Genomic DNA, 7,780 nt, shown 5'->3' with positions numbered 1-7,780 from the left:
ATTTTCCTTTGTTAAAATTTTATCCCCATTGATGCCCCTCCCTGCCCCCTGGAATCAAGATTTGGACAAATTTGAATCTTCACTACCTAAGGATGCTTCCATATCAATATGACTATATATGGCTTTGGTATTATTGAGAAGACGTTTCCTATATACTGTAAATCACTTAATTTTCACGACACCTTATTTTCGCGAGATAGTCAATGACTCTTCATTAGCGAGACAAAATTTTCAAAATTGTGGTCATTGCTCTGTATAATCTTAAGGAATTATATTATACGCGAGAATCAAATTTTCGCAACCATACCGTCTCGCGTAATAATTTGAAAATAAAGTTCTCGCGAATAAAAAGTGATTTACAGTATTCCCCTGTCCATTTTGATCCACCATTGGGGCCCTGCCCTACACCTGGGAGTCATGATTTGAACAAACTTAAATCTACACTACATGAAGATGCTACCGTATACATATCACCAGTCATGACATATTTGTTTCTGAGAAGATTTCTAAAAATATTTCCAATATAATCCAATGTAAAACTTTGATTGTCCAGTGTGGCCCAAACCTTTTCCCGGTAGACATGATTTGAACAAAATGAAATCTTCACTACCAAAAAGGATGATTTGCTATCAATATAACTAATTGTGGCTTGAGAAAAAAAAAGTATATCCCTACATACTGTAGATTCCTAAATATGTGCGTGGAATTAATTTTCGCGTAATTTCGTGAGAAGCACCACACACAAAATTAAATTACTTGCCTTTATTTTTATGGCGCTGAAATCTATGTAAAATCTCTTAACCAACCATGCATTTGCGAATTATTATTCTTGTGATTTGACGGTGAAAAGCCTATTCACGATAATTACTCGCGAAAAATAAGGAATCTACAGTATTATATATATTTTTGATCCCCTATTCTGACACAAACATGGGGTCTTGATTTGACTAATTTTGAATCTACACTACCTGAGGATGATGCCACATAAGTGTCTCTTTCCTGTCTCAGTGGTTCTTGAAAAGAAGATTTTTAAAAGATGTCCTTAATTTTTCTCTTATTTGTAGTAATCTTCCATTTGAAGAGGGAGTGGGCCTTCATTTGAATAAACTTAAATCCCATAATGGCATTTATCCAAGGATACTCTTTGCCAAGTTTCATTGAATTTGACCAAAGATGAAAATGTGAAATTTTACAAACAATAGGCCCATGGGCCACATCGCTCACCTGAGAAGCTTTGACCATTCTGCTCTTTACCAGATTTCCCCCTTGTAACACATATTGTGACCCCACCCTACCCCACTGATCAAAATTTAGACAATTTGAAATCTACACTACCCCAGGATGCTTCCACATAAGTTTCAGCTTTTCTGGCCCAGTGGTTCTTAAGAAGAAGATTTTCAAAGATTTTTCCTATATATTTCTATGTAAAACTTTGATTCCCCATTGTGGCCCCGCCCTACCCCCGGTGGTCATGATTTGAACAATTTAGAATCTACACTACCCAAGGATGTTTCCACACAAGTTTCAGCTTTTCTGGCCCAGTGGTTCTTGAGCAGAGGATTTTCAAAGATTTTTTCTATATATTTCTATGTAAAAATTTGATTCCCCATTGTGGCCCCGCCCAACCGCCGGGGGTCATGATTTGAACAATCTAGAATCTACACTACCCCAGGATGCTTCCACAGAAGTTTCAGCTTTTCTGGCCCAGTGGTTCTTGAGAAGATTTTTTAATGACCCCACCCTAGTTTTGTCTTTTCTTGATTATCTCCCCTTGTAAGGGGACTTGGCCATTCATTTTAACAATTTAAATTCCCTTCACTCAAGAATGCTTGGTACCAAGTTTGGTCAAAATTGGCCCAGTGGTTCTTGAGAAGAGGTCCAAAATGTGAAAAGTTTACAGATGGACGGACGGACAGACGACGGACAAAATGTGATCAGAAAAGCTCACTTTAGCTTTTGGCTCAGGTGAGCTAAAAAGATGACAAAGACATAAAGTGAACAAAGGTTCACTTCTTTTAAAAACCAGCACTTATATCAATTGATTCTACTACTAAATTGGGTTTGTGATCAGGAGAGATCCTATATGAGATGTTTACCAATGCTTTTGAGACTCATCTTCCCGTGCGCCCTTGCGAACTTAGCCTGGGACAAAATGATACCCAGTATCCGTCTGCTTCCACGTGGAGGCATCGCATAGGACTTGTTGTGGAGAGGCTATGTACTGGCAGGGGAAGACATTAGAATTTCTTCCCCCTTTTCGCATTGCTGCTAGCCAGCGGTAATGGCTGAAAGCGAGAGGTGACAAGCACACAGACACTAACACCAACACACTAGACGCGTCACACAACATTTAGCAGACGTTAGTAGTTTTAGTAGCTTGTTACTTGTTCAGGGTTCTCCATTGTTTGAAATTTTACTGTGTTGCAGAGTTTACATAAAGCACTAAAATTTCACGGTATTTTAGCGATCAAATTTGCAACTGACTCACTATTCATTATAATTACTTAAGAATACATGCATACAATTTAAAAAAAAAATCACCAATTCGTTACAAAAATAGTATGGTCGAACATATTAGCACATGTTGTGAAATGCAGAGGAAATTCTTGTCTATAAAGTTGAACTACTTACAATTTTTTAAAGCAAATCTGTCATAATTTTTTTGTCAATTTTATTGATCGAATTAAGGAATTACAAAAATAGAGACTTCAGAATAGTAAAATACTTTTAAAAGTTCCTTGAAAATTGAAAACTATTTATTTACATCAAGTAAATGATTTTGGTACTGTGTTATGTTTGATTTACATTGCAAACATAATTCTAGAGCCATGGCTCTAAAGAAAAGGCATTTAAATATATTTTTAAAAATAATACAATGTACTTTAATTGCAACTACTAGTACCAATTCAGCGTTACATGGAAGTTTGAAATCCAATTTTTTGTCTTTGTTCCTTCATGCGTCCAGTCCATTGAGGGTGTAGGAAATAATTGATTATGCAAGGTGAAAGCATAATTAAGTGATCTAGATATCGTATAGAATTGAAAGACGGTAGAATTGTTTGATTAATTATGTTTCAAATAGAGAGAATTTGTATGTTTCAATTTTTAAGCGGTTAGCTTCGCTAGCCGCTATATGGCATGTGTCGGCAACCGGAAACCTCCATAAGGCGCTACCTATCGACAACAGAAACTTCAACAAAGCCTCTACCAATGATTTGTTTCTAACACATATAACATATCAAAACAACATAATCTTTCGGTTTTTAATTTTTATCTGATTTCGTTTGTCAATGAAATAAATTTATTATTGCATTTTAAAATTTTATGTATAGGAGCATTTGGTGTCGAGATTAAATTTCCGTGACGTCAGCTGATGGCGATCGGGCCCTGTGACGAAATTTGAAGTCAGCATGAAGTTTAGCTGATAACATTATTAACGCGTTGGATTTAAACTTAAGGAAGAAATATATAGCGAGAAATATCATATTTGAACCCAATGCTACACGAAAACCAGTAGGCATATCCGATTTATGTGTTAAATTGAAGCCTGAATTGAACAGGGGGTCAAAATGGCGTTGCACACCTTGTGTATCTAAACTGTACATAGAGGGGTAGAATGTTTCGATATTTGGCTAATTTAGAGACTTACTGATAAAAATTCAGGTGCCTGTGATTAATTATAAGGCACCCCTTATGAACAATAAATATTTGATCGAATTATGCTACTGGCACAGAAAGGACGGGTTAATTACTGGCTTAAGGGGTTGAAGGTTATTACAGACTGCAAAACATCGGAGAATCTCTCGATCGAGTTTCATTTTCCTTGCCAAAATATTTAGCCATCCCTTTAATTAACTTAAGTAATACTAGTACATGAAGAAAGCTTTATATATGAAAAACTTGAATACATCTGCAGAGTTCTCCATCATTTGAAATTTTACTGTGTTGCGGAGTTTACGTGAAGCACTAAATTTTTGCGCTATTTTCGAGATCAAATTCGCAACTGAAATACTTTTCATTAAACTTATATAGGAACATATGCGCACACTTTTTAAAATAAATCACTATTTCGATGTACAAATATTTTCGTCATACATATTGATAAAAGTAAAAACACGTGCTATGAAAAGTAGGGGAAATTCTGATCGATGCAATCAAACTAATTACCACTTTTGGAAGTAAGTTTGTTGTACTTTTTTGTCAGTTTTTTTTTTTATCAAATTACCGAATTGCAAAGGAAAAAGTAGGGAAACTTCAGGAAAGGATGATATTCTTACGAGTTCCTTAAAAATGTGTCGCATGCATAAAATTTTAATCGTTACTGTGTCGTAAAAATTTTGCTGTGTCGGGAGCAACACAGTAAAACAGCTCATGAATGGAGAACCCTGCATCTGTAAGCTGTACAGTTATAGATTACTTCTATAATGAAACGTTTGTTTTCTTCTCCTTTTTTTCTCAATTGAAATTATTTAAAAGATGATGAAAGCTTTGTTTCCAGGGATAAATTCTGTACTCAGTCTAATCATTACAAACGATTTTAAACGTCACATTATTTAAATATTTGCCAAATACTCAGTAAATGTTCGTTTATATATATCGTGCTTACAAGACTCTTTTTTGAATTATTGTCATGTACCATTTACTAATTCGAACATTTATTGTATTTAAAGTCAATAGTGTACATTTCTTAAAAAACTTTATTATCTTGTTTACTTGTCTTTCTTCCTGTGAGAGAAATAGTTCATATAATATTAATAAACAGATGTACACAGTATCTGTATCAAAATACAGAATGAATAGTGATCGGCCTCAAATGAAAAACGGATCCTTGAAAGTTCCGGTGCCTAGGAGAAGAAAGCATCCCCAATAACAGGTCACACCTGCTGACCCGCAGTGAGACTACGAAATTGAAGCCCTCTGAAATTAAATTAATTTACAAATTCTCTGCTCGTCCATCCGTTTTTCTCAGACTAGCCAGCTAAAGATCTATGTACAGAACTCCAAATAAATTAATCTTAAGAATTTGAATTATCATTACCGTCTTCCTTGGAAGTTTTTTTTACAGTCGTCGGACTATGCACTTCCTCTCTTTTGTGATTGGTAGAAATTGCATGATGAGAAAATTTTCAATTATTTCATTGGTTGAAACGCTGTTCAAGGCAAGGGAAATAACTTTCTGATGATATATTTTTCGTACAATTCCAATCTTTAAAAAATGACAAAACGAACAACAAAATCAGCAGTAATTAATTCTTAATAACATAGTGTTTTTACAGTTTTATAGTGATAAAAGTGTTAATAGCGATAAATAAAAAGGTCTCTTAAATTTTATTATAAATAAAATTTGATAGTTATTGCTTGCAGGCTTTACAATTTGGTATTATTCTTTTCCCCTTTCTTGTTTGAAGAGTGAATGGGAATCAGCCGAGGTTTGCCGAAAGCTCTCGGCCAGTCAACGTTTACGGAGATGACCGAGCGACAACCGTGGTAGGGCTAATGCCCGTAAAAAGCTTATTTAGAAATACAAAATCAAGAAATTCAAAAGAAGTATAGATCTGTTTACTATTTAAAATTGTTGCTGAAGACGGTAAGCTTTTTTGAAAAGCTCTACTTGTTTTATTTTCTTTTTGAGTAGGCTTTACAGTTACCTAATTTCAGAGTCAATAGAGCATGAAAGACAATTAAATTTGCAACATCAACATATTTTTTTTTTTCGTTCTGAGCACATTTGGACGCCACCAATGGAGACAATTAGGAAGAAGTTTTTTAGATTGAACTTCCTGTCTTTCAAACTGAAAATCTCAGGTTATTATTTTGAAACATACATTTGTGACATCAGTCTGGGATGTTATTGGTTTTTCCATTTAGTTAAGTACTACAAAAGTCAGTGTGTCTGCTTCTTCGCTGATGACATTGGACAAAGATATTCATGCTTACTTTAATATCATCACTGAATGCATTTTTTGTTATTCTACACTGTACAGTCAAATTCCATGAAAGCATGCTAACCGCTTTTCAGTACTTTCAGTACTTTGATTTTTTATTATCACAGATCTTACTGTGTCAGCAAAATTTTTAATGTGTCGCACAGATAAAATTTAAATCTTTACTGTGTCGGAGAGCATTTTTCTGTGTCGGGACCAACACAGTAAAACAGCTCATGGAGAACCCTGCTTGTTAGGGTGTTAATCATGCAAACCTATCCACCACAAGCACTAATCATGCACTAACTAACAAATACCTTAATTACAATAATAACCTACACTCCTCTAAGGTGTCTAACTATCAACTAAAGCCTACTTACTAACTCAAACTACAACACAACTGCACCTACCGGAAATACTATACAAACTAAACCTAAGACTAAGAAACACCTTTGTAACGCTACTTACAACTACTATACATCCCATACTTTCTGAATGCAGCAGAAAACACTCCAGACTGACCTTCAGAGGTGGCTATCTCTGCTTCCTGTCAATTCAAACTCAAGAGGTCAAAGCCTGAAAAAGCCAACATCAATTGGAAAGCCATAATATTGGGAAAAGGTGCTCATGAATCTTACTGCACTTTCTGCTCATGAACGCTGTTAAATTGGATAGGGACTGCTCTTCACTTCAGGATCCTGGTCAGTCTCAAATTTCTTCTGCTTAAAAAGAGAAAACAAACACATCAAAGGAGAATCACTCACATTCCCTAACAAATGACAAACTTCCTTTGAATAATCAATTTGTTACTTACAACCTTGAGCCATATTGGTTGCTGCATAGAGATGGGAAATGGACTCGTCATCTCGTCTTCCTCTGTTGGTCGACCCTGCTCCTCCATCGTTGTTCCTCTTCCAAGTCCCTGAAAGTATAAAACTGGAACAATGTTAGTAAAACTTCAAAAGAATGCAACAAATCACGAAAAGTTACTTACCACTTTGGGCCATGTTGGCTGCTGTATAGAGATGGGAAATGGACTCGTCATCTCGTCTTCCCCTGTTGGTCGACCCTGCTCCTCCATCGTTGTTCCTCTTCCCAGTCCCTGAAAGTATAAAACTGGCACAATGTTAGTAAAACTTCAAAAGAATGCAACAAAACACGAAAAGTTACTTACCACTTTGGGCCATGTTGGCTGCTGTATAGAGATGGGAAATGGACTTGTCATCTCGTCTTCCCCTGTTGGTCGACCCTGCTCCTCCATCGTTGTTCCTCTTCCGAGTCCCTGAAAGTATAAAACTGGCACAATGTTAGTAAAACTTCAAAAGAATGCAACAAATCCCGAAAAGTTACTTACCACTTTGGGCCATGTTGGCTGCTGTATAGAGATGGGAAATGGACTCGTCATCTCGTCTTCCCCTGTTGGTCGACCCTGCTCCTCCATCGTTGTTCCTCTTCCCAGTCCCTGAAAGTATAAAACTGGCACAATGTTAGTAAAACTTCAAAAGAATGCAACAAATCACGAAAAGTTACTTACCACTTTGGGCCATGTTGGCTGCTGTATAGAGATGGGAAATGGACTCGTCATCTCGTCTTCCTCTGTTGGTCGACCCTGCTTCTCCATCGTTGTTCCTCTTCCTAGTCCCTGAAAGTATAAAACTGGCACAATGTTAGTAAAACTTCAAAAGAATGCAACAAATCACGAAAAGTTACTTACCACTTTGGGCCATGTTGGCTGCTGTATAGAGATGGGAAATGGACTCGTCATCTCGTCTTCCTCTGTTGGTCGACCCTGCTCCTCCATTGTTGTTCCTCTTCCGAGTCCCTGAAAGTATAAAACTGGCACAATGTTAGTAAAA

General features: G+C 36.3%; 1 long non-coding RNA gene across 1 annotated transcript; it reads right to left on the bottom strand.

Annotated features, from left to right (window-relative positions):
* Positions 1-6,142: 6,142 nt before the first annotated feature.
* LOC134263333 (uncharacterized) lies at positions 6,143-6,758 on the bottom strand. Its single transcript, XR_009991243.1, has 3 exons — positions 6,739-6,758; positions 6,563-6,643; positions 6,143-6,471 (listed from the first exon to the last, which is right to left on the bottom strand). It is a non-coding gene; the product is annotated as an uncharacterized LOC134263333 (long non-coding RNA).
* Between the last annotated feature and the right edge of the window lie 1,022 nt (positions 6,759-7,780).

Source organism: Saccostrea cucullata, unplaced genomic scaffold (assembly GCF_032062105.1).
Source record: "Saccostrea cucullata isolate Sc308-1 unplaced genomic scaffold, CSIRO_AGI_Scuc_v1 ctg11057, whole genome shotgun sequence".
NCBI lineage: Eukaryota > Metazoa > Mollusca > Bivalvia > Ostreida > Ostreidae > Saccostrea > Saccostrea cuccullata.
Note: the sequence above shows the minus strand (reverse complement) of the source record. Positions and strands in the feature narration are given on the sequence as shown.